Source organism: Schistocerca americana, chromosome 9 (assembly GCF_021461395.2).
Source record: "Schistocerca americana isolate TAMUIC-IGC-003095 chromosome 9, iqSchAmer2.1, whole genome shotgun sequence".
NCBI lineage: Eukaryota > Metazoa > Arthropoda > Insecta > Orthoptera > Acrididae > Schistocerca > Schistocerca americana.
This window is the reverse complement of record NC_060127.1, coordinates 99,674,596-99,701,045: the sequence shown is the minus strand read 5'-3', so window position 1 is coordinate 99,701,045 and position 26,450 is coordinate 99,674,596.

The following is a 26,450-nucleotide window of genomic DNA, read 5'->3' as shown; positions in this document are numbered from 1 at the left end:
TTGGCCACAATAATGCGTTCACTAAGCTGTTTGTAGTAGCTTACCCGCGTTCCTATTTTCCTATTCATTATTAAACCTACTCCTGCATTACCCCTATTTGACTTTGTGTTTATAACCCTGTAGTCACCTGACCAGAAGTCTTGTTCCTCCTGCCACCGAACTTCACTAATTCCCACTATATCTAACTTTAACCTATCCATTTCCCTTTTCAAATTTTCTAACCTACCTGCCCGATTAAGGGACCTGACATTCCACGGTCCGATCCGTAGAACGCTAGTTTTCTTTCTCCTGATAACGACATCCTCTTGAGTAGTCCCCGCCCGGAGATCCGAATGGGGGACTATTTTACCTCCGGAATATTTTAGCCAAGAGGACGCCATCATCATTTAATCATACAGTAAAGCTGCATGCCCTCGGGAAAAATTACGGCCGTAGTTTCTCCTTGCTTTCAGCCGTTCGCAGTACCAGCACAGCAAGGCCGTTTTGGTTATTGTTACAAGGCCAGATCAGTCAATCATCCAGACTGTTGCCCTTGCAACTATTGAAAAGGCTGCTGACCCTCTTCAGGAACCACACGTTTGTCTGGCCTCTCAACAGATACCCCTCCGTTGCGGTTGTACCTACGGTGCGGCTATCTGTATCGCTGAGGCACGCAAGCCTCCCCTCCAACGGCAAGGTCCATGGTTCATGGGGAGGTAATTGAGGTAGGGAAGCAATAAAGCTACTAGGTATCGCCTTATGAAGTAACGAGATAAACAAGCATAGCAGGTGCCGAGTGTATAAAACAATGTGTACATGTGAGGCAGAAGCATTGGAAACTACAAGTAAGAGCAAAGAAGATATACGAGGTATTATTGTTTTCGTCTTCAGTCCAAAGAATGCACCATACTGTATCCCGTGCAAGCCTGTTCACCTCTGCATTCTTACTGCAGCCTGTATGCACATGAATCTGCTTACTGTAGACAAGGCAGCGCCTCCCACTGCAATTTTTTGCCTCTTACGCATTCCTCTACTACCTAACTAACGAGCCTTTGACGCCTCAGGACGTGTCTTATCAAACGATTCCTGTTCCTATCCAACTGTTCTTGCAAGTCCTTTGCTGACTCTGACAGAACTGCAGTGTCATCGGCAAAGTTCAAAGTTTATTATTTCTTTTCCCACAACTTTCATTCTCTTTCCAAATTTCTCTTTGGTTTCCTTCACTGCTTGCTCAATGTACGGATTGCATGAGACAGGGGGTAGGGTACAACCCTGCCTCATTCGATTCTCAACTACTTCTTCCCTTTCATGTTTGTCGACCATTATAACTGCACTGTAATTTCTGAACAAGTTGCAAATAGCCTTATGTTCCCGGTATTTCATTCCGGCTACCGTCGAAGAACAATGGGTGTAGGCCAGCCAACGCTGTGGAAAGCTACCTCTGTATCTAATAATGTAATAAACGTAGATTTGTCTCTGTTCAGTCTATTTTCTAAGATACGTCGTAGGGTGAGTATCGCATCACGTCTTCCTGCATTTCTCCACAACCCGAACTGATCTTCTCCGAGGTCAGCTTTTATCAGTTTTTCTAATTTTCTGTAAATAATTTAGGGAACAATATTGCAACCATGAGTTAGTAAACTGATGTTTGGCAGTATACACAAATGTCTGCACGTGTCTTTTTTCGAAACGGAATTGTAAGAGCTATTGAAATGGAATACTCAAGGACTGGCTGTGGAGTGACATAGAGGGATAGGTAAAAAAAAAAAAACAACCGGGAAATAGTAGTGATAATAGGATTAGAGCTGATATTGTAGACACAAATGGTACAAAAAGAAACTGACAGACTAAAAATTACTTTGAGAATACTCAAAAGGAGTGTTCAGGGCCATTACTGTTTACATTACATATAAATGATATAGTCAACAGTTTGTAGTCTAGTGGTTAGCATAGTTAGATCTTGGTGTCTTGCGTTCGATTCCAGCTTGGGTCGTAGATTTGCTTCACTCGGGGACTGGGCGCGGTCTGTGTTGTCCTCATTATCTCATCTTCTTCGACGCACAAATCACCCAAGTGCCATAAAATAGAATGAATTGGAGCAGGCAGCTGAACAAGTCAAGACAGCCAGTAATACCGTACGATCATTTTATTTCAACGGCTAACATCGAAATTACTGTGAGGCACTTCACGGCTGTAGCACCTGCATAGTGATTCCGTGATGCTAAAAGCTTTCAGGGACGGTAGAGAAGTGTAAATGTATCTATTCAATGTAAGGGACCATGGACCAGAAACGGCAGAGTCGAAAGTTATAAACCAAGTCATTCTACCACCTCTGACACTGGAATACGTGCATCAGTACTGTTGTTGCAAAGATTGTAGGGTATGCAACTTTCACAGGTGTTAGTGTGGACCAAAACTAGAAAAATAGTCCAGTAAACATGAGCCCTAAAATGCATAACATAACAGCTATGAGCACTTGTTCAGTAGAAGAGATGTTTTTCACACTATTGAAGATGAACAAGTGGTTATAGCTCTTCAGTTATGCGTTTTAGAGCCAGTGCTTACGAACTTTTTTCTGGTTCTGGTCCATAAAACAGTCCCTTCTTGAAAATTGTCTACCACACAAACTTAGCAACAACAATAACGATACATGTATTCCAGTGTCAGCGACATAAGAACGATTTTCACATATAACTGCCGACTAGGTAGTTCCGGAACAACGGTCGCTTACCTATAATAGATGTATTAACCCTTCTCCATCATCCCTGAAAGTTTGTAACATCATCTCTGTGAAACGTCCCCTTTGAACAATTATACATGACTGTGCTCAAACTGACACACAATATTTTTAGCGCAACGCAGCCTGACTTTCAAAAATCCCTACAAAAGAATGGCCCTGACTAACATTAACCTATACGTTTCACAAATCACTTACCTCACAAAAATCTTCGTTACTCGAACTACTGCAATACAGCGAGCGCCACTACTGCCAGCTAAATAAAAGATTCAAACTACGGAAGGCACTAACTACTGATAGGCATAGTTAGCAAATGAAAGATTTTAATAGAGAACAAACAATGTATTTACCTTACTAGTGTTCAAAAGTCATAATATATATAGCAGTTCATGACATCCAGTCTTACAAATTTCAAAACTCCGCCATCTCTCTCCCCACATCCACCACTACTGGCGGCTCACCTCCAACTGCCCAACGCTACGCGCTGTTCACATCCAGCTGCCCAACACTACAATGGCAGACAACAATGCAAACTAGCCACAGACTGCACACAGCACAGCCAGTGATTTTCATACAGAGCGCTACGTGGCGTTACCAATAAGAAAACCTAAACAGCCTACTTACAACTGAATCATCCCGCATAGGAAAGCTTCAACGTCACAAGATTGTAGCGAAGGTGCGAGCATATGCAATAGCTTCAGAGATATGTGAGTGGCTAGAAGATTCTTAAGTAACAGAACCCCGGTATGTTGTCCTCGACGGCAAATGCTCATCAGAGACAAGGGTATCGTGAGCAGCGTCCCAGGGAAGTGTGGTAGGACCACTGTTGTCCTCTGTATTCACAAATGATTTGGCGGACAAGGTGAGTAGCAATCTACAGTTGTTTGCTGATGATGCTGTGGTGTACGGTAAGGTGTCAAAGTTGAGTGGCTGTAGCAAGATACAAGACAACTTACACAAAATTTCCATTTGGTGTGATGAATGGGCCGGCCGTGGTGGCCGAGCGGTTCTAGGCGCTGCAGTCTGGAACGGCGCGACCGCGACGGTCGCAGGTTCGAATCCTGCCTCGGGCATGGATGTGTGTGATGTCCTTAGGTTAGTTAGGTTTAAGTAGTTCTAAGTTCTAGGGGACTGATGACCAAAGAAGTTAAGTCCCATAGTGCTCAGAGCCATTTGAACCATTTTTTGTGATGAATAGCACATAGCTCTAAAAGTGAAAAAAATGTAAGTTAATGCGGATGAGTAGCTAGAACAAACGTTTAATGTTCGGATACAGTATTACTAATTACCAGCTTGACAGTGCCAGGTCGTTTAAATATCTGGGCGTAACGTTGCAAAAAGATATGAAATGAAACGAGCATGTGAGAATTGTGGTCGACTTATTGGGAGAATTTTAGGTTCGAATCCTGCCTCGGGCATGGATGTGTGTGATGTCCTTAGGTTAGTTAGGTTTAAGTCTGATGACCTCATGTTAAGTCCCATAGAGCTTAGAGCGGTTTGAACCATTTTTGTGACTTTTAGGAAAGACTGGTTCACCTGTAAAGGAGGTCGCATATAGGGCGCTGGTGCGACCTGTTCCTGAGTATTGCTCGAGTCTTTGGGATGCGTACCAGATCAGATCGAAGGAAGACATCGAAGCGATTCAGAGGTGGGTTGCTAGATTCGTTTGCCGGTAGGTTCGAACAACACTTAAGTGTTACGGAGATGCTTCGGGGCCTCAAATGGGAATCCCTGGAGGGAAGGCGGCGTTCTTTTCGAAAAACGCTATTAACAAAATTTAGAGAATCGGCATTTGAAGCCGATTGCCGAGCGATTCTACTGCCGGCAACATACAATGCACGCAAGGACCACGAAGATAAGATACGAGAAATTAGGGCTCACACTGAGGCATACAAACAGTCGTTTCTCACTCGCTCTGTTTGCGAGAGGAACAGGAAAGGAAATGATCAGTGGTGGTACAGGGTACCCTAAATATAGTGTCTTGCGAGGTATCTATGTAAATGTAGATTTAGTTGTTGATGAGCTGTAGATGTAGAAGAGCAGGAAGACCTGCAGACGTTTGATTCGTGCAGTGACTGAGCGTGGAGCATGGACAAAGGTAAATGTAACGTACTGTGACTAAATAGCCGGAGAGTTCCATTACAGAATTTGCAATAAATAACTAGACACAGTGGTCGTTCTCCTAGCTCTACTTCATGTCTTCATAGGGTCTGATTTGGCAGTTCTAGCTGCAGATGGTAGCTGGTTTCCATTTCTCCCACCACCCCTCCACCCTCTCTGCTCTCGGCACCGAATTTGTGCAGTATGTGTGTAGTTTTATTGTTGTTGTTGTGGACTTCAGTCTGAAGAGTGGGTAGATGCAGCTTTCCATGCTGCTCAATCCTACACAAGCCTCTTCACCTCCGTATAAGTACTGCAACCCACCTTCTAAATCTGCTTATTGTATTCTTCTCTTGGTCCCCTATGAGATTTTACCCCCCCCCCCCCCCCCCCCCAACACACACACACACACACACACACACGCCCACTTCCCTCCAATACTAAGTTGGTGACCCCTTGATGTCCCAGAATGTGACCCAACTGATCCCTTTTTGCCACAAATTTCTTTTCTCCCCAGTTCTGTTCAGTACTTCTTCATTACTTATCTGATCTACTCAATATTCAGCATTCTTCTGACACAGCACACCTCAAAAGCTTACATTCTCTTCTCTTCTAAACTGTTCATCGTCCATTCCATACAAATACTATCAGAAACGACTTCCTGACACTTAAATTAATATTGGATGTTAACACATTTCTCTTCTTCAGAAACGCTTTTCTAGCCGTTGCCAGTGTACATTTTATATCCTCTCTACTTCTGCCAACATCAGTTGTTTTACTGCCCAAATAACAAATTTTATTTACTATGTTAAGTGTCTCGTTTCCTAATCTAATTCCCTCAGCTTCACCTGATTTAACTGAGCTGCATTCGATTATCCTTGTTTTGCTTTTCGTGTCCTTCATCTCATGTCTTCCTTTCAAGACAATGTTTATTCCGTTCAGTTTCTCTTCCAAATCCTTTGCTGTCTATGAAAGAATTGCAATGTCGTCGGCAAACCTGAAAGTTCTTATATCTTCTTCCTCGTCTTTAATTTCTCCTTCGGTTTCCTTTACTGCTCAATGTAGAGACTGAATAACATTGCGGGTAGGCCACAATCCCGTCTCAATTCCTTATCAATCACTGTTGCCCTTTCATGCATCTCAACTCTTACAACTGCCATGTGGTTGCTCTACAAGTTGTAAACAGCCTTTCGCGTCGTATCTTTCAACTCTGCTAACTTCATAATTTCAAAAAAAGTACTTTACTCAACATTGTCAAAAGGTTTCTCGTGAGGCTACAAATGCTATGAACTAGGTTCGCTTCTCCTTAGCCTACCTTCTAGCCGGCCGCTGTGGCCAAGCGGTTATAGGCGCTTCAAATGGTTCAAATGGCTCTGAGCAGTATGGGACTTAACATCTGTGGTCATCAATCCCCTAGAACTTAGAACTACTTAAACCTAACTAAGCTAAGGACACCACACACATCCATGCCCGAGGCAAGATTCGAACCTGTGACCGTAGCAGTCGCGCGGTTCCGGACTGCGCGCCTAGAACCGCTAGACCACCGCGGCCGGCTAAGTTAAGTGTAAATAGCATACACAAGTGCGAGAACGTTGTTCGGAATGTTCGCGAATCGTGTAACTAAGACGAGACGTGGTTACCAGCACGACATTCACCGATTGGAATGTGGGAAACCACCTAAAAACCACGTCCAGGCTACCCGCCACGCCACCCCTCTTCGTTAATCCGCCGCGGAGATTCGATCCCTGGCTAATACGCCTCCCCGACTCCCGGAAGCGGCGTGCTAATGCGAGCAGCTGTCTATGCGGGTAAGATAAACGGATACAGTAACAACCGAAAAATAGGTAGGAGCAACCATCCCGTGCGACCCAAAGAGGAACGGCTAGAACAAATTAGTTATTCGAAAAGCAAACAAGAGGCTGCGATCAGTGGGAAAGGTGCGCAAGTGATCCACGAAAGGAGTGACTTGCAAAACACTTGTCCGACCGGCTCTTGAGTGTTGCTCGTCAGCGTTACGAAGAGGCTCAGCTGGTTCCAGGGGCAGGCGCTACAGGAGAGGTGTTGTGCGTCACGGAGAGTTTTACTGTTTAACTTACGACAGCGAACGTTCCCAGAAGGGTGAGCCAAAGGATTACTTCCTCCAACGTACGTTCTTTCAGAATGGCTACAGCAGGAAAATCAAAGGAAGTTTAGCTCGTACGGACGCGTACTACTGTCATTGCTCCGGCGTACTATGCCATTCCATGGCTATGGCGCAGCAGCCTCTCGTGATATACGTTCAGCAATGAAAACACTCTAGGTCGCAGATGAGCGCAGAAGTTTTATCAACGTGTTAATAATCATTCTGAAAAGGCCTTGCCGCAGTGGAGACACCGGTTCCCGTCAGATCACCGAAGTTAAGCGCTGTTGGGCGTGGCAGGCACTTGGATGGGTGACCATCCAAGCCGCCATGCGCTGTTGCCATTTTTCGGGGTGCACTCAGCCCCGTGATGCCAATTGAGGCGCTACTCGACCGAATAGTAGCGGCTCCGGTCAAAGACAACCATCGTAATGACCGGGAGAGCGGTGTGCTGACCACACACCCCTCCTATACGCATCCTCACCTGAGGATGAAATGGCGGTCGGAAGGTCCCGATGGGCCACTTGCGGCCTGATGACGGAGTGCTTAATAAACATTCTGCTGTCGTTTGCAATCTGGACTGCTTTTCTTACAGACAACAGGAAAGAGGTGAAACGATAGCTGTTCCAGAAGTACGTCGCAATGTGTAAAACTTCGAGTTCCAACAATGTGAAAAAATAAAGTTTTAAAATTTTTCACGAAACTAACCTTTAGTATCATAGTAAGCAATGAATACAAGAAGCAAAAAATGGACAAAAATTAAACACTCAATTGATTTAATGAAGTTGTTTTACTTTGGAACCACTAGGACATACAGTTTTCAACCACCCATTATTTCAGGTAATACATTTGAAAGCTAAATCACGTTGTTGCTAGGCGCAATTACACATCTCAAAACTTCAACGAACTCATAATTCCTAAAGTAAATTATAGATCTAAGTAGTAAACAAAAATTGACTCAAATTTTATAGCTAGATTTTGCATCAAAACTACATACTACCCCAGTGGTTTTATTTCGAAACAACTCATAAAAACGCCGAGCGGTTAAAGGCGCTACAGTCTGGAACCGCACGACCGCTACGGTCGCAGGTTCGAATCCTGCCTCGGGCATGGATGTGTGTGATGTCCTTAGGTTAGTTAGGTTTAAGTAGTTCTAAGTTCTAGGGGACTTATGACCACAGCAGTTGAGTCCCATAGTGCTCAGAGCCATTTGAACCATTTGAACTCATAAAATCAGTAGTACAAATTCAGATTTACATTACGTTAACTTTGGACGTAATTACTTTCACCTTCAGTGATTTCCTCAATATGGCCAGCATAAAAAATCCTACGATCACGTAGCAAATTCTCCGCACCGACTGTGTATCTGAACACTTTTATAACTGGCTATTAACAATGCACTACATCCGTAGAAGTACGTCAGTGTACTACTAGATGACTCTGTCTTACAAGAGCATCGGGTGTTTCAACCTAAGGCGCAGGCAAAAAAATAAAAAAAATAAAAATAAAAAATAAAAATGAAAAAGGCAGAAATCACTGCCTCTGATAGTGTCAAAGAACTTCATTGTCGGTTGTAAGTAACGGTCTGTTGCAATCAAATCAAACAACAGGATTAGATAAAATTCTTCAGGAATCCCTCAAATCACTGGAGGAAGTGTGAATCGAGAGGGTATTCAAGTTAGTGTTTAGAAGCTATGAGACTGTGTACGTACCGTCATAATTTCGGGAAAATAACGTCTACACAATTGTGAAGAAAGCAAAGCCAGATAAGTGCGAGAACTATCACACAGTCAGCTTAACAGCTCATGGATACGAATGGCTGACAGGAATAATACCGCAGAAGAATGGAACTATGGATGTGCTAGACGACGATCAGTTCGGCTTTCGAAAAGGAAGCCTTCAGGACAATAAAGACTCATTCATAGGTTTCTGTCGATCGAAAAAAAGATCTCAGCTATATAAAATGGCGTAAAACGTTTGAAATTCTGACCAAAATAAGAGGAAGCTATGGAGAAAGAGGGGTGTTATACGATATCTACACTACTAGCCAGTAAAATTGCTACACCAAGAAGAAATGCAGATGATAAAAGGGTAATCATTGGACAAATATATTATACTAGAACTGACATGTAGTTACATTTTCAAGCAGTTTCGGTGCATAGATTCTGAGAAATCAGTACCCGAAACAACCACCTCTGGCCGCAATAACGGCCTTGATACGCCTGGGCATCGAGTCAAACAGAGCTTGGATTGCGTGTACAGGTACAGCTGCCCATGCAGCTTCAACACGATACCACAGTTCATCAAGAGTAGTGACTGGCGTATTGTGACGAGCCAGTTGCTCGGCCACCATTGAGCAGACGTTTTCAATTGCTGCGAGATATGGACAATGTGCTGGCCAGGGCAGCAGTCGAACATTTTCTGTATCCAGAAAGGCCCGTACAGGACCTGCAAGATGCGCTCGTGCATTATCCTGCTGAAATGTAGGGTTTCGCACGGATCGAATGAAGGGTAGAGCAACGGGTCGTAACACATCTGAAATGTAACGTCCACTGTTCAATGTGCCGTCAATGCGGTGACCGAGACGTGTAACCAATGGCACCCCATACCATCACGCTGGGTGATACGCCAGTATGGCAATGACGAATACGCGCTTCTAATGTGCGTTCACCGCGATGTCGCCCAACACGGATGCGACCATCATGATGCTGTAAACAGAACCTGGATTCATCCGAAAAAATGACGTTTTGCCATTCATGCACCCAGGTTTGCCATTGAGTAGACCATCTCAGGCGCTCCTGTCTGTGATGCAGCGTCAAGGGTCTCCGAGCTGATAGTTCATGCAGCTGCAAACGTCGTCGAACTGTTCGTGCAGATGGTTGTTGTCTTGCAAACGTCCCCATCTGTTGACTCAGGGATCGAGACGTGGCTGCACGTTCCGTTACTGCCATGCGAATAAGATGCCTGTCATCTCGACTGCTCGTGATACGAGGCCATTGGGATCCAGCACGGCGTCCCGTATTACCCTCCTGAACCCATCGATTCCATATTCTGCTAACAGTCATTGGATCTCGACCGACGCGAGCAGCAATGTCGCGATACGATAAACCGCAATCGCGATAGACTGCAATCCGACCTTTATCAAAGTCGGAAACGTGATGATACGCATTTCTCCTCGTAACACGAGGCATCACAACAACCTTTCACCAGGCAACGCCGGTCGACTGCTGTTGGTGTATGAGAAATCGGTTGGAAACTTTCCTCATATCAGCATGTTGTCGGTGTCGCCACCGGCGCGAACCTTGTGTGAATTCTCTGAAAAGGTAATCATTTGCATGTCACAGCATCTTCTTCCTGTCGGTTAAATTTCGATCCTGTAGCACGTCATCTTCGTGGTGTAGCAATTTTAATGGCCAGTAGTGTAATAATCATGGAGTTGCACGTTGTACATTTTTGCTCGATGGTTGTAAAGACGACGCATTGTAGGCGAAGTGTGTCGCGCTGCAGCATTCGCCGTTTCTGTTGTGTAGAGCGGCCACGGCGGCGTGCTCGCCATGTTGACAAATCTGCATACGTGTGAGCCACGAAGATCTGCGATGGAGCAAGAAGATTGCTGAATTCTGGACCGGTTGTGCCTGACGGGATCCAGTGAGCTCAGGATACAGGGATTACACGAAACATTCGTAGATTGGGGACAGTACCACAATTTTTAATACACATTACCTAAAAAGAATTTAATTAGTAAGTAGTAGTAATCACTTGCAACACTAATTTACATCAGTTTGTTCGGCGATAGCTGTGGGTTACATAGTATACATGTTTGCGTTGTGACACAAAAGGTCTAATGTATCATTTTTGCTCATGCACTTTACTGTCAGTTGACATCAACACCGTTGCTGCACAAACACGTTCATGTTAGTTTCGGTGTCCGCACATTCATTAGTGTTCTCAGGTTACCGTACATTGCACATGTTTGCGAAGTGCTTATCAAAGTTTTCGTTTCTTAAGCGCTTAACGTCGCGTCGGCGTGTAATGAGTCTCACGTGACGTCACATTCATAATGTTTCAGTGCTACGGCCTGTTCCACGGTTTATGCGCGATACCCACTATCTGAATTCCGAGTAACAACACTTCACCGTGTTCCACTTCGCTTCAGTGCTGTCGTATGGGTGAGTACACAAATTAAGTTCACTTGCCACTAAAAGTGCCGGTCATATTCGACGTTAGTGAAAAGTGTTTGTATTTATTTCACCAGACGAAATTGTATTCTCACGCGTGTAACGTCTCTTCATAACACGTATTTCTCTTTGCTCTTGTATGAAGAGTCCCCCCGTGAAATGCAAATCTACGTGCACTACTTCACCACTGACAGTTCTGTTTGCCATTGACAACTTATCACTCTGGCCATATCGGTACGTGTTATGTTACTTACAAATGTGCTCAAAGAAAAATCCCACAGCTTATGTATTCTGCTGTAGGTACTAATTGTATGATTTACATAGTGTTTATGTTCTATAACTTTCTAACATTTTCGTCTTACAATTCTTCGCGACATTAATTTCAAAAAATGGCTCTGAGCACTATGGGACTCAACATCTGAGGTCATCAGTCCCCTAGAACTTAGAACTACTTAAACCTAACTAACTTAAGGACATCACACACATCCATGCCCGATGCAGGATTCGAGCCTGTGACCGTAGCAGTCACGCGGTTCCGGACTGAAGTGCCTAGAACAGCACGGCCACCGCGGCCGGCCGAGATTAATTTCGTTGTGTGGCTGTTTGCGGTAGAGAAGCCTAGCTTTCCAGTGTTTTTTCAGTATGTAATGCGAGTTTAATAATTACTGCTGGAGCCAAGGACATCGCTGACTGTTTTTACCTCACACAAACTGGTGTGTACCGTTGAAAGTAGTTTTCGAGAATTAGTGCAGAATACGAACCTGCTTATGGCACAATGTTGCCATTTCACTACTATCGGACAAAAATATCAATAGTTTTATCACTTCTTTTTAAAAACACGACCCACAGTAGCTTACTGTTTATGTTTGCAAACTACATGCTAGGCATAAACAGAAAATTATTTTATACTACAAATCATTGCATTTGTACAAAACTTAAAATCTACTGATAACATAAAGTTTATCATCTGTATGGCTTGCGCCTTACTTTCTTTACTTAGAATTGCAAAGCCAAAGAAATGGAATAATTGCATCCATTAAAATACTACTACGATTACATCAAATTAAGTTTCTTGTTACTTTTCTCTTCATAATATTAATGAAATGACTTTACTTAAAAGATTATTCATGAACTTCTGCTACTAATGTGAAAGTTTGTTGTTCAGCAAAAGATTTACTTAAGACCTTACCCCCCACCCCATGAAACATGGACCTTGCCGTTGGTGGGGAGGCTTGCGTGCCTCAGCGATACAGATAGCCGTACCGTAGGTGCAACCACAATGGAGGGGTATCTGTTGAGAGGCCAGACAAACGTGTGGTTCCTGAAGAGGGGGAGCAGCCTTTTCAGTAGTTGCAGGGGAAACAGTTTGGATGACTGACTGATCTGACCGTGTAACACTAACCAAAACGGCCTTGCTGTGCTGGTACTGCGAACGGCTGAAAGCAAGGGGAAACTACAGCCATAATTTTTCCCGAGGACACGAAGCTTTACTGTATGGTTAAATGATGATGGCATCCTCTTGGGTAAAATATTCCGGAGGTAAAATAGTCCCCCATTCGGATCTCCGGGCGAGGACTACTCAAGAGAACGTCGTTATCAAGAGAAAGAAAACTGGCGTTCTATGGATCGGAGCGTGGAATGCCAGATCCCTTAATCGGGCAGGTAGGTTGGAAAATTTAAAAAGGGAAACGGATAGGTTAAAGTTACATATAATGGGAATTAGTGATGTTCGTTGGCAGGAGGAACAGGTGAATACACGGTCATAAATACATAATCAAATAGGGGTAATGCAGGAGTAGGTTTAATAATGAATAAAAAAAATAGGAATGCGGGTAAGCTACTACAAACAGCATAGCGAACGCATTATAGTGGCCAAGATAGACACGAAGCCCATGCCTACTACAGTAGTAGGAGTTTATATGCCAACTAGCTCTGCAGATGATGAAGAAATTGATGAAATGTTTGATGAGATAAAAGAAATTATTCAGGTAGTGAAGGGAGATGAAAATTTAATAGTCAAGGGTGACTGGAATTCGAGAGTAGGAAAAGGGAGAGAAGGAAACGTAGTAGGTGAATATGAATTGGGGGTGAGAAATGAAAGAGGAAGCCGTCTGGAAGAAGTACCGGCAGCATTTGTGGTGTCTGAAGTTCAAAAATCTTATTATAGAATTCTAAAGCCATACAATTTGTAGCCGCGCCTGTGTCAGCATTAACTGTGGTTGGTATTCCACCTACTAGTGCGTGTTATTCGATACTTGAGCATTACTGCCACCGTTCAATTTCGCTTCTTCATGCAACAGGTCATTAGAATCAAGCGTTACGTCTGAATCTGGTGCATGAAGTAGTTTTTCTTTTATTGAGACTGGTAATTTTGATTTTAAAAGCCATATGGCTTCTTGTTCGGGTATTGGTTCATCCCAATATTTCGTCTTATTTATATACTTCTCAAAATATTTACGCAGTGTATCTGCTTTTAATACTGTACATCTCGGGATTATACACCTCACGTCTTAAACGTTCTTGAGTTTTCGCTGACCAATAATTATTTAGAAAAGCTTTATCGAATTCCTCATAAGTATGGCAATAATCTATTACTTCACTTGCCCGTAATGCACCTAAAACTAAACTAAACTCCTTCCGAACAGGCCATGAAAGCCCAACGGTACCGACCAACCGCCGTGTAATCCGGATGCGGAGATGGAGGAGCATGTGGTCAGCACACCGCTCTGCCCATAAGGCACCATCACCTTGAAAGTGGATAGCGACAAACTGTGTTTTCTGTTTATCATTCCATGATTTTTTTTGATAAAAATAACTGGGTGTGGTATTTTACGATCCGGTGTAATACTTTTGAATTGCCTGGCCACCCCCTGTTCTCAAGCTAGGTGAACGGGTTGCGGACTAGGCATTGTTGCCGAGCATCTGATTGATGTTGCTTCTCGAGATGTCACGGTCTGCGTCTCTGGCAACTTTTGAGTCGTAAATCAGACTCGACTGCTGCGTTTTTTATCGCTGCGAGCTCCTTCCGTAACGTGTCTACTTCTTGTGTAAGTGTTTGTTTCCGTTCAAAAACATGTTCGGTGTTTTCACCCAGCATGTTTGCTACAGACAAAGCTTCGTGTGTCGCTTTCTTTACGGTTACAAGCAGTTCGTTCCGAAAACATTCTTGAAACTGGTTATCTTTCGTGTTCGTTACAGAGTCAAGAGTAAACCGATTCCCTTACTCTACAATCTTCGCTTCTACAGGTTTCTCTTGTTTGCGAGTGCCTGTACCTGTGTAGCTATTTGCTGCTCAGAATTTTCTAATGTACTTTGTGCTGCATTAACTTGCGTGACGTGCTTGGCTACATCATTCACAGCTTCGGGCAAGTTCTTATATGTTTTTCGCATTTCGTTAAATTTATCACTAATATTTTTGAAGTTAGTTTCAATTTTACTGAATTTTCTATCAAGGTCATCACGAATTTTTGTGGCAACATTTTCTTGTTTCTGATGGGCTATGACCTTCAAATTTTCGTTTACTAATGTAATATAATTTTGAATTTCAGTGGCCGCAGTTTGAAGTTTTCTATTTAAACTGTCAGTCTGATTTTGAAGTTTTGCGTCTAAACTGTCAGTCGCATTTTTTACTTTTGCATCTAACCTGTCTGTTACATTTTTCTGAACTTCTATGAAGTGTGCATTTTGTTCATGAACAGCGCGATGTAAACCTTGCACCTGTTCTTTGAAAAATGTGAACAGTTCAGCGAAATTAGTAGGTACTGATTCACTCTGGTGGGTTCTTCAGTATATTCGGATGTGGGTGCATTTTCATCCGCCGATAATTCATTATTTTGAGTTTCGTGACTCGCCATATTTTGCTCGTCACTGTCTACGTCTGACTCTACTCCGGGCGGTGTAGCCATTTTAATGTTTTTACCAACTTTGCCCATAAATTATAAAAAAAAAACACCACACTTAATTTAATAAAATTGACCTTTATTCTCGTCAAGTTACACACGGCAAATGTTATTTTATAATAACTACTGTTAATGGATACCGATTTACGATAAAACAATCTAGCGACGATTCTCAGTCGTTCTAGAAAGCGGCCATCTTGCCGACATAACGTTTTGCAAAATTCGCCAAAAAAATTTGCAAGCTATTGTGAGCAAATTTTCTTTTCTTTCTTTTTTTTAACAGTCCCTAACTGACTTTTACACACCAGTGCAAAGGAAAACAGTAATGTCCTTACCTCCTTTCTTACTGCGCTTCAGCAACGTCTCGAGTTGTGGACCTTTAAGGATTGTGCTCCACGTCTCATATTGCCCAGCTTGTTGAAATTGTCTCGTATCTCGTTTCATTCGTTTTTCATATAACAAAAATATACAAATTTTTTTAGACACCAAAATTACAGTAATACATATACATACATATGTACATGCGTAAATAGGTCCTGTACTGAGGAAGTCATTTTTAAACGGTAGTTTATTATTATTATTGTTTGATTTTGAAATTATTATTTAATTTTATATTATTCCGGCTTTGGCTAATTGAATCTTCAATTAAATCGAGAAAAATTACGTACTGGAAATATCATTTAAAAATATTTTTTAAATATTGAAATTGGAATTTAAATACCACCATCATATATATATATATATATATATATATATATATATATATATATATATATATATATATATATATTAGCTCCGCTCCTCTACCGGGATTGTCTGCTAGCGAATATAGTTTTGAGACGTGATTTACGCCTAAAAGCTATCGGACTCCGTTTTGTGAAAAGTCAAACTTTAGATACAGGTTCTATTCTGAAAGCAAACCAAACGTATTGCACTGAATGGTGCCGTTAATACGCGATCATTCAAGTAACAGACATCCCCACCCAAAGTAAGCGACGTTTAATTATTAAATTCATGAAAAAAGCTGAGGAAATAAAGGTATGATTAGTCGTAATAACAAATACAATTAAATTAAATAGTTATTATTATGCAAAATGAGCTCAAATAACAAAATCTCTATATAACATTGAGCAAGTAATTTTTTTTTTACCGTATCAGGCAATGGCTGACCAGGAAGAGAGAGAATAAAAGGTTGCGAGTCCTTGTTCGCTTAAAATTACATATACACTCCTGGAAATGGAAAAAAGAACACATTGACACCGGTGTGTCAGACCCACCATACTTGCTCCGGACACTGCGAGAGGGCTGTACAAGCAATGATCACACGCACGGCACAGCGGACACACCAGGAACCGCGGTGTTGGCCGTCGAATGGCGCTAGCTGCGCAGCATTTGTGCACCGCCGCCGTCAGTATCAGCCAGTTTGCCGTGGCATACGGAGCTCCATCGAAGTCTTTAACACTGGTAGCATGCCGCGACAGCGTGGACGTGAACCGTATGTGCAGTTGACGGACTTTGAGCGAGGGCGTATTGTGGGCATACGGGAGGCCGGGTGGACGTACCGCCGAATTGCTCAACACGTGGGGCGTGAGGTCTCCACAGTACATCGATGTTGTCGCCAGTGGTCGGCGGAAGGTGCACGTGCCCGTCGACCTGGGACCGGACCGCAGCGACGCACGGATGCACGCCAAGACCGTAGGATCCTACGCAGTGCCGTAGGGGACCGCACCGCCACTTCCCAGCAAATTAGGGACACTGTTGCTCCTGGGGTATCGGCGAGGACCATTCGCAACCGTCTCCATGAAGCTGGGCTACGGTCCCGCACACCGTTAGGCCGCCTTCCGCTCACGCCCCAACATCGTGCAGCCCGCCTCCAGTGGTGTCGCGACAGGCGTGAATGGGGGGACGAATGGAGACGTGTCGTCTTCAGCGATGAGAGTCGCTTCTGCCTTGGTGCCAATGATGGTCGTATGCGTGTTTGGCGCCGTGCAGGTGAGCGCCACAATCAGGACTGCATACGACCGAGGCACACAGGGCCAACACCCGGCATCATGGTGTGGGGAGCGATCTCCTACACTGGCCGTACACCACTGGTGATCGTCGAGGGGACACTGAATAGTGCACGGTACATCCAAACCGTCATCGAACCCATCGTTCTACCATTCCTAGACCGGCAAGGGAACTTGCTGTTCCAACAGGACAATGCACGTCCGCATGTATCCCGTGCCACCCAACGTGCTCTAGAAGGTGTAAGTCAACTACCTTGGCCAGCAAGATCTCCGGATCTGTCCCCCATTGAGCATGTTTGGGACTGGATGAAGCGTCGTCTCACGCGGTCTGCACGTCCAGCACGAACGCTGGTCCAACTGAGGCGCCAGGTGGAAATGGCATGGCAAGCCGTTCCACAGGACTACATCCAGCATCTCTACGATCGTCTCCATGGGAGAATAGCAACCTGCATTGCTGCGAAAGGTGGATATACACTGTACTAGTGCCGACATTGTGCATGCTCTGTTGCCTGTGTCTATGTGCCTGTGGTTCTGTCAGTGTGATCATGTGATGTATCTGACCCCAGGAATGTGTCAATAAAGTTTCCCTTTCCTGGGACAATGAATTCATGGTGTTCTTATTTCAATTTCCAGGAGTGTATAATACAATTACAGAGATATTAACTTCATTGTAATCGCACTGTCTATTAAGCAGCGATAAAATTGTCTCAGCGCTACTGCGCGAAAACACAGTCACGAAATCCGCTAACACTTGGGGAACATTACAGGATAGAATACTTGTGGAAGCCTTTGGTAAACGTTCTCTTGGGAAAACACCATGTTTCGAGTGGTTCAAAAAATTCAGATGTGGTGATTTCGACGTGAGAAACGACAAGCGCGGGAAACCACCGAAAGAGTTCGAAGACAAAGAATTGCAGGACTTATTGAACGAAGATGATACTCAAACTCAACAAGAACTCGGTGAACAACAGAATGTGACGCGGAAAGCCGTTTCTCTTCGGTTGAAAGCCATGGGAATGGTGCAGAAAGCGCGAGAAAGCGTTCCGCGTGAACTGAATGAAAGACCATTTGTGAAATGCTGCTCGCCAGATACAAAAGAAATTCGTTTTTCCATCGAATAGTGACACGTGATGAAAAAAGGATATATTTTGAGAATCCTTAGCGTTGTAAATGTTGAGTGAGTCCAGGCAAACCACCGACACCCACTGCAAGATCAAATCGCTTTGGAAAGAAGGTGTGTTTGGTGGGATCAGAAGGGCGTCATCTATTATGAGCTGCTAAAACCTGGTGAAACCATTGACACTGATCGCTACCAACAGCAAATGATCGATTTGAATCGAGAATTACACGGAAAACGACCGGAATATGGAAAAAGACAACACAAAGTCCTATTGCTCCATGATAACGCCTCATCACACTCAGCAAATCGGGTCAGGGAAACGATCGAGGCGTTCAATTGGGAAATACTAGTGAATGCGGCTTATTCTCCAGACTTACTGTAGGGACATCTTTATCTGCTGTTTCTTCCTTCATATTAGAACAGACCATTAATTATTAAGCTGATGATAAAAGTGAGACATAAACGTTAGAAATGCCAAATATCTCAACAAAATGTGTTCTCCGCGTTGTGGATAGTACCTGCAGTAGTCCAGAAACTGCTTCATTACTTGCTTCGAAACACATAAATGAATTGACAGCACTACACGCCTGTAACTACATACTGCTATAGACAGTATTATTATTATTTTATTATTATTACTATTAGCAGCCGTGTTCAGACATAAAGCATTAACAGCCTGTAAGATTTCGAATTTCTGCCAGTTCAGAAGTAAGAAGTGCAGCAATCAAATGATTTAGGAGCAGTAAGTATAGTGCACACATTTTAGCTTGGTTTATTGTAAATGGGGATGCAGTGTGTAGCCGGCCGGGGTGGCCGGGCGGTTCTAGGCGCTACAGTCTGGAACCGCGAGACCGCTACGGTCGCAGGTTCGAATCCTGCCTCGGGCATGGATGTGTGTGATGTTCTTAGGTTAGTTAGTTTTAAGTAGTTCTAAGTTCTAGGGGACTGGTGACCTCAGAAGTTGAGTCCCATAGTGCTCAGAGCCATTTTTTGCAGTGTGTAGGTCAGGCAATGGAGAGGAGTAATAAAGGGCTGATGGAGTTGTGTGTAGCTCCACCCCCCCCCCCCCCCCCACCAACACACACAGCCTAAATATCTTTCATCATTTTAAAAATAATAGTGTTCCAAGAAAAGTCTTTAATTGTACAGTTTATTTAGGTGCTGAAGTTGGTGCTAATGTGGTGGACGGGAGGGGGCCGACAGCTGTCCGGGGGTGGGGAGGCGGTAGTAACAAAGAATATAAAATTTAATTATGGCTGTTTTAATAGAACGCAATGAGCAGAAGGAAAAGAAGTTCAAAACGTTTAGTATACATTTGTGTTCGTGTGTAACACCTCGAAGATCCAAAGAAACTGGTACACCTGCGTGACATCGTGTAGGGCCTCCGCGAACACTCAGAAGTGCCACAACACGACGTGGCATGGACTCGACTGATGTCTTAAGTAATGCTGGAGGGAACTGACACCATGAATCACGCAATGCTGTCCATAAATCCATGAGAGTACGGGGGGCTGGAGATCTCTTCTGAACAGCATGTTGCAAGGCATCCTAGATTTGCGCAATAATGTTCATATCTGGGGAGTTTGGTGGCCAGCGGAAACGTTTAAACTCAGAAGAGTGTTGGTGGAGCTACTCTGTAGCAATTCTGGACGTGTTGGGTGTCGCATTGTCCTTCTCGAATTGCCCACGTCCGTCGTAATGCACAATGGACATGACTGGATGCAGGTGATCGGACAGAATGCTTACGCATGTGTCACCTGTCAGAGTCGTATCTAGACGAATCAGAGATCCCATATCACTCCAACTGCACACTCCCCACATCATTACAGAGCCTCCAGAGTCTCCATCAGCTTGAACAATCCCCTGCTGACAAGCAGGGTCCACGGATTCATGAGGTTGTCTCTATCGAAGTACACGTCCATCCGCTCGATACAATTTGAAACGAGACTTGTCCGACCAGGCAACAAGTTTCCAGTCATCAACAGTCCAGTGTCTGTGTTGACGGGGCCAGGCGCGGCGTAAAGGTTTGTGTCGTGCAGTTATCAAGGGTACTCGAGTGGGCCTTCCGCTCCGAAAGTCCATATCGATGATGTTTCATTGAACGGTTCGCACGCTGACACTTGTTGATAGCCCAGCTTTGAAATCTGCAGCAGTTTTCGGAAGGGTTAGACTTCTGTCACGTTGAACAATTCTTTTCAGTCGTCGTTGGTCCCGTTCTTGCAGGATCATCTTCCGGCCGCAGCGATGCCGGACATTTGATGTTTTACCGGTTTCCTGGTAGCCACGGTACATTCGTGAAATGGTCGTACTGGAAAATCCTCATTTCATCGCTACCTCGGAGATGCTGTGTCCCATCGCTCGTGCGCCGTCTGTAACACTACGTTGAAACTCACTTAAATCAACCTGCCACTGTAGCAGCAGTAACTGCGCCAGACACTTGTTGTCTTATAAAGGCTTTGCCGACCGCAGCGTCGTATTCTGCCTGTTTACATACCTCTGTATTTGAATACGCATGCCTATACCATTCATTGGCGCTTCAGTGTACCACGTAATGTATTTAAATACAGGTATGTATACTCTTATTAATCAACTAATCATTCGATTACTCGGGCAAAACAAACAAGACAACACTTCTTCAGACTATTACGGTGTCACAACTTTGGGATAGCTGAGGAGACAGTAATCAGCAACAGAGAAAAGTCGACGCGAAGTGTTTCGAATGGTGCCGATTTCTTAACGATCTGTAGTATCGCGCCCATACTATGGCTCGTCTATTGGGCTCTCATAAAATACTGATCGAAGTAGGTTTGAGAGGCACCCAAGTGCCTTGCTCAAAGTGTGGCATCAAGCAGTCAGGCCTGCAAGATGAGTGGTCTGCCAAGCGAGTGGCTTCATTCTTATTTCTCAATGCCCGATTATGAGCTCTAGTACCCACAATTAAGCTATAAATTATTCTCCTGTTTGAATATTACACAACGGAAACGGATAACGCACATCTGACTATTAGAAATTCACACACGCTCTGGCAATACCACATTTTCTTCCTTACTCAACGGCTTTGATCAATACGTGGCCATCGCACTGAATATGAGTGGCGCACACATTATAAATTCTGGATATCATGACTACACACTATTCGAAGAACAAGGCCACCAATTTTTTTCTTTTCACTATCCTTTTTATTCCGATAAATTCTGTTATGGTTCAAAGATAACCTAAACACACCATTACATTTTATGCAACAATTACACTGAGAAAATCCGCCCAGTGTGCATGGCTTTACGTTGGTGATTATCTTATGGTCTCATAATTATCTAACGCTACAGTGCGCTTTCTGGATAGGATGGTGGATCTTTTGCTATATCTTACACTTCGACTCTCACGAAAATTTCCTCCAGACCGAGCGGTACAAGAAAGGAACATGCATAACGCACTGCCTCTGAACCTATCTTGCTACTCTCCCATGCAAACCACACATACTTAAATTACATGAAATACATCGCAGTGGCAACATACAATACATCACAAAGAATAGAAACAACGTTATAATACACTTTCAGCTTTCCCACTTCAATTAGCATTCATCCCAGTTTCACACGACACTTCCCCGCTTCGTAACTTTTCTTTCCTACTACGAACTCTGGAGGATATATGCACGTCTTCCTGTGCAATGCAAGCCAAGTGGAGTTGCTGGATAGACGGCTGACCTCACCACGTGGAAGTACTCGTCTCTAATTTCAAGTCCTGCACACGCCATTTCTTAAATATTTCCAACTTATAGTACACACGCCAGTAATTCAGCTTAACATTAGCACTCGGAAGTATTTCAACTTATTGCTACACGTGGTTTCATTGTGACCGTTGGTCACTTCCGTAGATTACTACGATCCCCTTAATATTACCTGCCTGTCATTTAATTCTCCCCACAAAAGTTCTTGAAATAGAGAAATAATTATTCCAAACTACTCTTAAGTATTTCACGTGCATGCCATCTCTCCACTCTTTTGTCTTTACAGAGCACACCTAAGACAGGTCTTACCAACACAAGATCCAGCGCCAGAGTGCTGAAAACATGGCCGTTCTTCAGGTCAGCTCGCACCTCCGTCGAGGTGGGGGCGCACCTTGCTACCGTATTGGTCAGCCACATTTCAGGCGCTCAAAGCTCAGGTAAATTTCATCTCTTTGGTTCCAGCAAAGGTAACCAAAAGACAGTCTCAAAGCTGATGATATATTGCACATTCACTATCTGCGGTTAGCAGACAACCATACATTCATTCGTTTCACAGACCTCACCAAATTGGGTGTATTGATTTATTTTGTGGGAGTGCACATGTGATCAATTAAATAAATAAATTGTCATTCTTTCCTACACTGGTATCCGGCTTCGGTGTATTAAGTGAAATTGAGTTATTATTACAAAAAATATGTTGTCTGACAAGAATAATGAAGAATGTTGTACCTATTTTCAATGTCAGGCGGTACTGTACCCTTTCAGGTTACCGATTAGTGATGAGATCGGTACACATGCAGCCCCAGTTACCGCCGCACAATGACTGAGCAATTAAGCCTATCCTCAGTGATGGCGTCCTTGCGGGTCATATAACGTCCTCCGTGGCGACTGCTGAAACATGACGCGTGAGGGTGTGCGCAGGTAACAGCAGGTAACAGTCCGCTGTGTTGCGTCGCCCCCCCCCCCCCCCCCCCATCACAGACGTCAGCGACTCCCACTGGGAGCGGATCTGAAATCCGGCCGACCCGGATCGAAAGGCAACGACGTCACACTGTCTGCTCTCTGCGCATCACCGCGGCGGTGTGTGACGTGGGGTACGTGACTGCCAAAAGCATTTCTCTCCCCTTCCCCTTTTTCTTCGTATTCCATCCGCCATGGCTCACAAATGAGGTAAAAATTCAACCACTTAGTGGTTGAGCCACGTGGGGGATACGCCTTCTTTAACTCTCCTAGTGGCCCCTACCGAATGTTTGTGCTTCCACCAAAATCTTCTATCTATCTGAGGAGCTGTTGGCCATCAGGGAAGCCATTCATTATGGTACCTGGGCATTCGAGTTCGTCCTGATACTTACGGACTCTCAAAGTGTGACGCAGAAATTCGGCTGCTGTGGCCGAGAGGCTCTAGGCACTTCAGTCCGGAACCGCGCTGCTGCTACGGTCGCAGGTTCGACTCCTGCCTCGGGCATGGATGTGAGTGGTGTCCTTAGGTTAGGTTTAAGTAGTTCTAAGTCTAGGGGACTGATGTCCTTAGATGTTAAGCCCCATAGTGCTTCCATTTGAACCATTTCTTTTTTACGCAGAAATTGCCAAATCCCGCGTTTGATAAGCAGACTACAGATATGTTCTGGACGTCTTTGCGGCCACTAAAGGCGCCCAGACCTTGGACGTTGCCGTTCAGTTACTTTGTATTAAAGGACATTCTCCATAATGAAACTATTGACCGTCTTGCCAGGAGTAGTATTACAGAAGGACAGTTACGCCCAACGCCGATCCCTTATACGGATCTCACATCAACGGTACGGAAGTCTGCTTATCACGCTTGGAAATGTGAACGGCATGTCTCAGCACTGTAAGGGTGGCCACCTGGCGGCCATGCAACCGAACGTCTCTTCCCGACCGGGGTTCGCCTCGGTGCAGCCTCGAAAACCTCATGGGACTTCTATCACTCCCATGAGACTAGGACACCGGTGTTTTCCCGCGCACCTACATCGGTTGAAGATTATCAGGTCTGGACACTGCGATACAACGGCAGTAGCGAATCTTATCCACATTGTAATGGCATCAGGATTGATGGTCACGAAGTAGATGAAGTTAAGAAATTATGTTATCTGGGCAATAAAATAACCAGTGACGGACGGAGTAAGGAAGACATCAAAAGCAGACTAGCAATGGCAGAAAGGGCATTCCTCTCCAAGAGAAGTATACTAGCATCAAAAATAGGCCTTAATTTGAGGAAGAAATTTCTGAGAATGTACGTTTGGAGCAGAGCAAAGTATGGTAGTGAAACATGGATTGTGGGTAAACCGGAACAGAAGAGAATCGAAGCATTTGAGATGTGGTGCTACAGGCTAATGTTGAAAATTAGATGGACCGGCAAGCTAAGGAATGAGGACGTTTTGCGCAGAATTGGAGAGGAAAGGAATACGTGGAAAACAATGATAAGGAGAAGGGACAGGATGTTAGCACATAATACATGAAGGAATGACTTCCATGGTACTGGAGGGAGCTGTAGAAGGCAAAAACTGTAGAGGAACACAGAGATTGGAATATGTCCAGCAAATAATTGAGGACGTAGGTTGCAAGTGCTACTCCGTGATGAAGAGGTTAGCACAGGACAGGAATTTGTGGAGGGCAACATCAAACCAGTCATAAGCCTGATGACCCAAAAAAAAAGAAAAAAAAATTGGCATGTTCCAGCTACACGACTCCACAATCAATCTTGTATAAGAATCTGGCTACGAGAGGTTACCCGAGCGTTCCTGTTTAACTCCACCTTGACAAATATAGCTTGCACACTGACTATTTGAAATCCTTCTGCATTCAGACTTAATTTATGAGTTGCCGAGGTCCTCATATTGAAATGGCATCAGTCCGATTCGTAATGGGGTGCGTAATTTTGTGTTTCAATTTGCGTACAGATCTCTGAAGAGGGTGGAAAATTCAGCCAGCTAGTTGCAAAACAAAAGCTTATTAGCCCTTGACCTAGGTTTCGATATTTCTAAAAGTATCTTCTTCAGGAGGAGTGCAGCTTGCTATATGATGTGATGGTACATTAGATTAGCTGCAGCCGAGCGGCTCTTATCATATATAAAACTGACAAACAAAAATTATCCCAAACCACGGCTTTAGATAGCAGCCAGAATACATTTAGCGTACATCGGAATGAATGCTCACTAGTAAATGCTCACAGGTTGCTGTCAGCATTAAATTGTAATGGGAGTCACAGGATCAAATATTTACGTAAGTTACGTATACATCATGCCAGAGATAAAGGCGTACACACACCCGCACACATACACACACGTACATATATATATATATATATGGTGATTTTACCCACCGTCTATGAACTTTTGGGATAGAACACTGAGAGGATACAGAACATAAAAGTGAAAGTTTGTGACCAAAATTGTATCCTTTTATTCTGTGAAAGTATCAGTGATAAGATTGTTCTAAATTAATTATTCAGCAAACCTGCATCTGACTGCGTCTGTGAACTTGTTTCTTGCACTCCTCAATTTTGCCAGAAATGCAACATGTATTTGACTCAGCAATGAAGTTTAAGAGAATAATGCCGTTTGTGTAATGGCATTAAGATGGTACTGGAAAATTAACTTTTGGCCCTGATGTTTACTTGGTTCTTTCATTGGTGGGTAACTTTAGTTAATACTCATTTTCATATTCAATACAAGCAAAGGATTTGGATTATGATTCAGGCTGTTAGATTTAAACACAATGTTGATCTCAATATATACAGGGTGGCGCACAAAATGTGTTACCAGTTGTTTCTTTCACAATTTAAGATGCACATTAGACATCCCTCTGGGCTCTCTACAGCAGTACCAGCAGAGCTTGGAAAAACAAGTGAGTTACGAAATGACGTGTAATTCACGATACTTCCACTAGGAGACTAGTAAGCAGCAATGGCTGACAATGGAAGACTGACGACACAGCAACGATCGGCAATTGTGTTACTTTTTCATGAAACGAAAAGCCTTGTTGTGACTCAGAGGCGTTTTCGACAACAGTTTAACACACGATGGGTCCCTTGCAAGAAGACCATCCACAGGTTGTACGATAAATTTGTGCAGGAAGGAACAGTATTGGAAGCGAAGCGACCTCGGCCGGAGCCAACCTTTAAATCGCCGGAGAATGTTGAAGCGATACGAGTTGCTGTACAGAGAAGTCCCGGGAAATCGTGTAGAAAGGCAGCAGTGCAACTGGGAATATCCAGACGCTCCGTTCAACGCATTCTCAAAAGTGACCTCCATATGTACCCACACAAGATGACCTGTGCACAGAAGCTCACTGAAGAACACAAGCAGCAGAGACTACTGTTTGCTCAGTGGGCTGAGGATAGGGAATAAACTCTCAACAACGTTTGGTTTTCAGACGAGGTGCATTTTATTTAGACGGTGGTATTAACAAACAAAATGTACGCTTTTGGGCCACTGAAAACCAACAAGTGCTTCATGAGCGACAACATTATGCTCCGAGGATTATGGCGTGGGCAGCAATTTCCAGTCACAGACTTATTGGACCCTTTTTCTTTGAAGAAACTGTGAACAGCGAGCGTTAT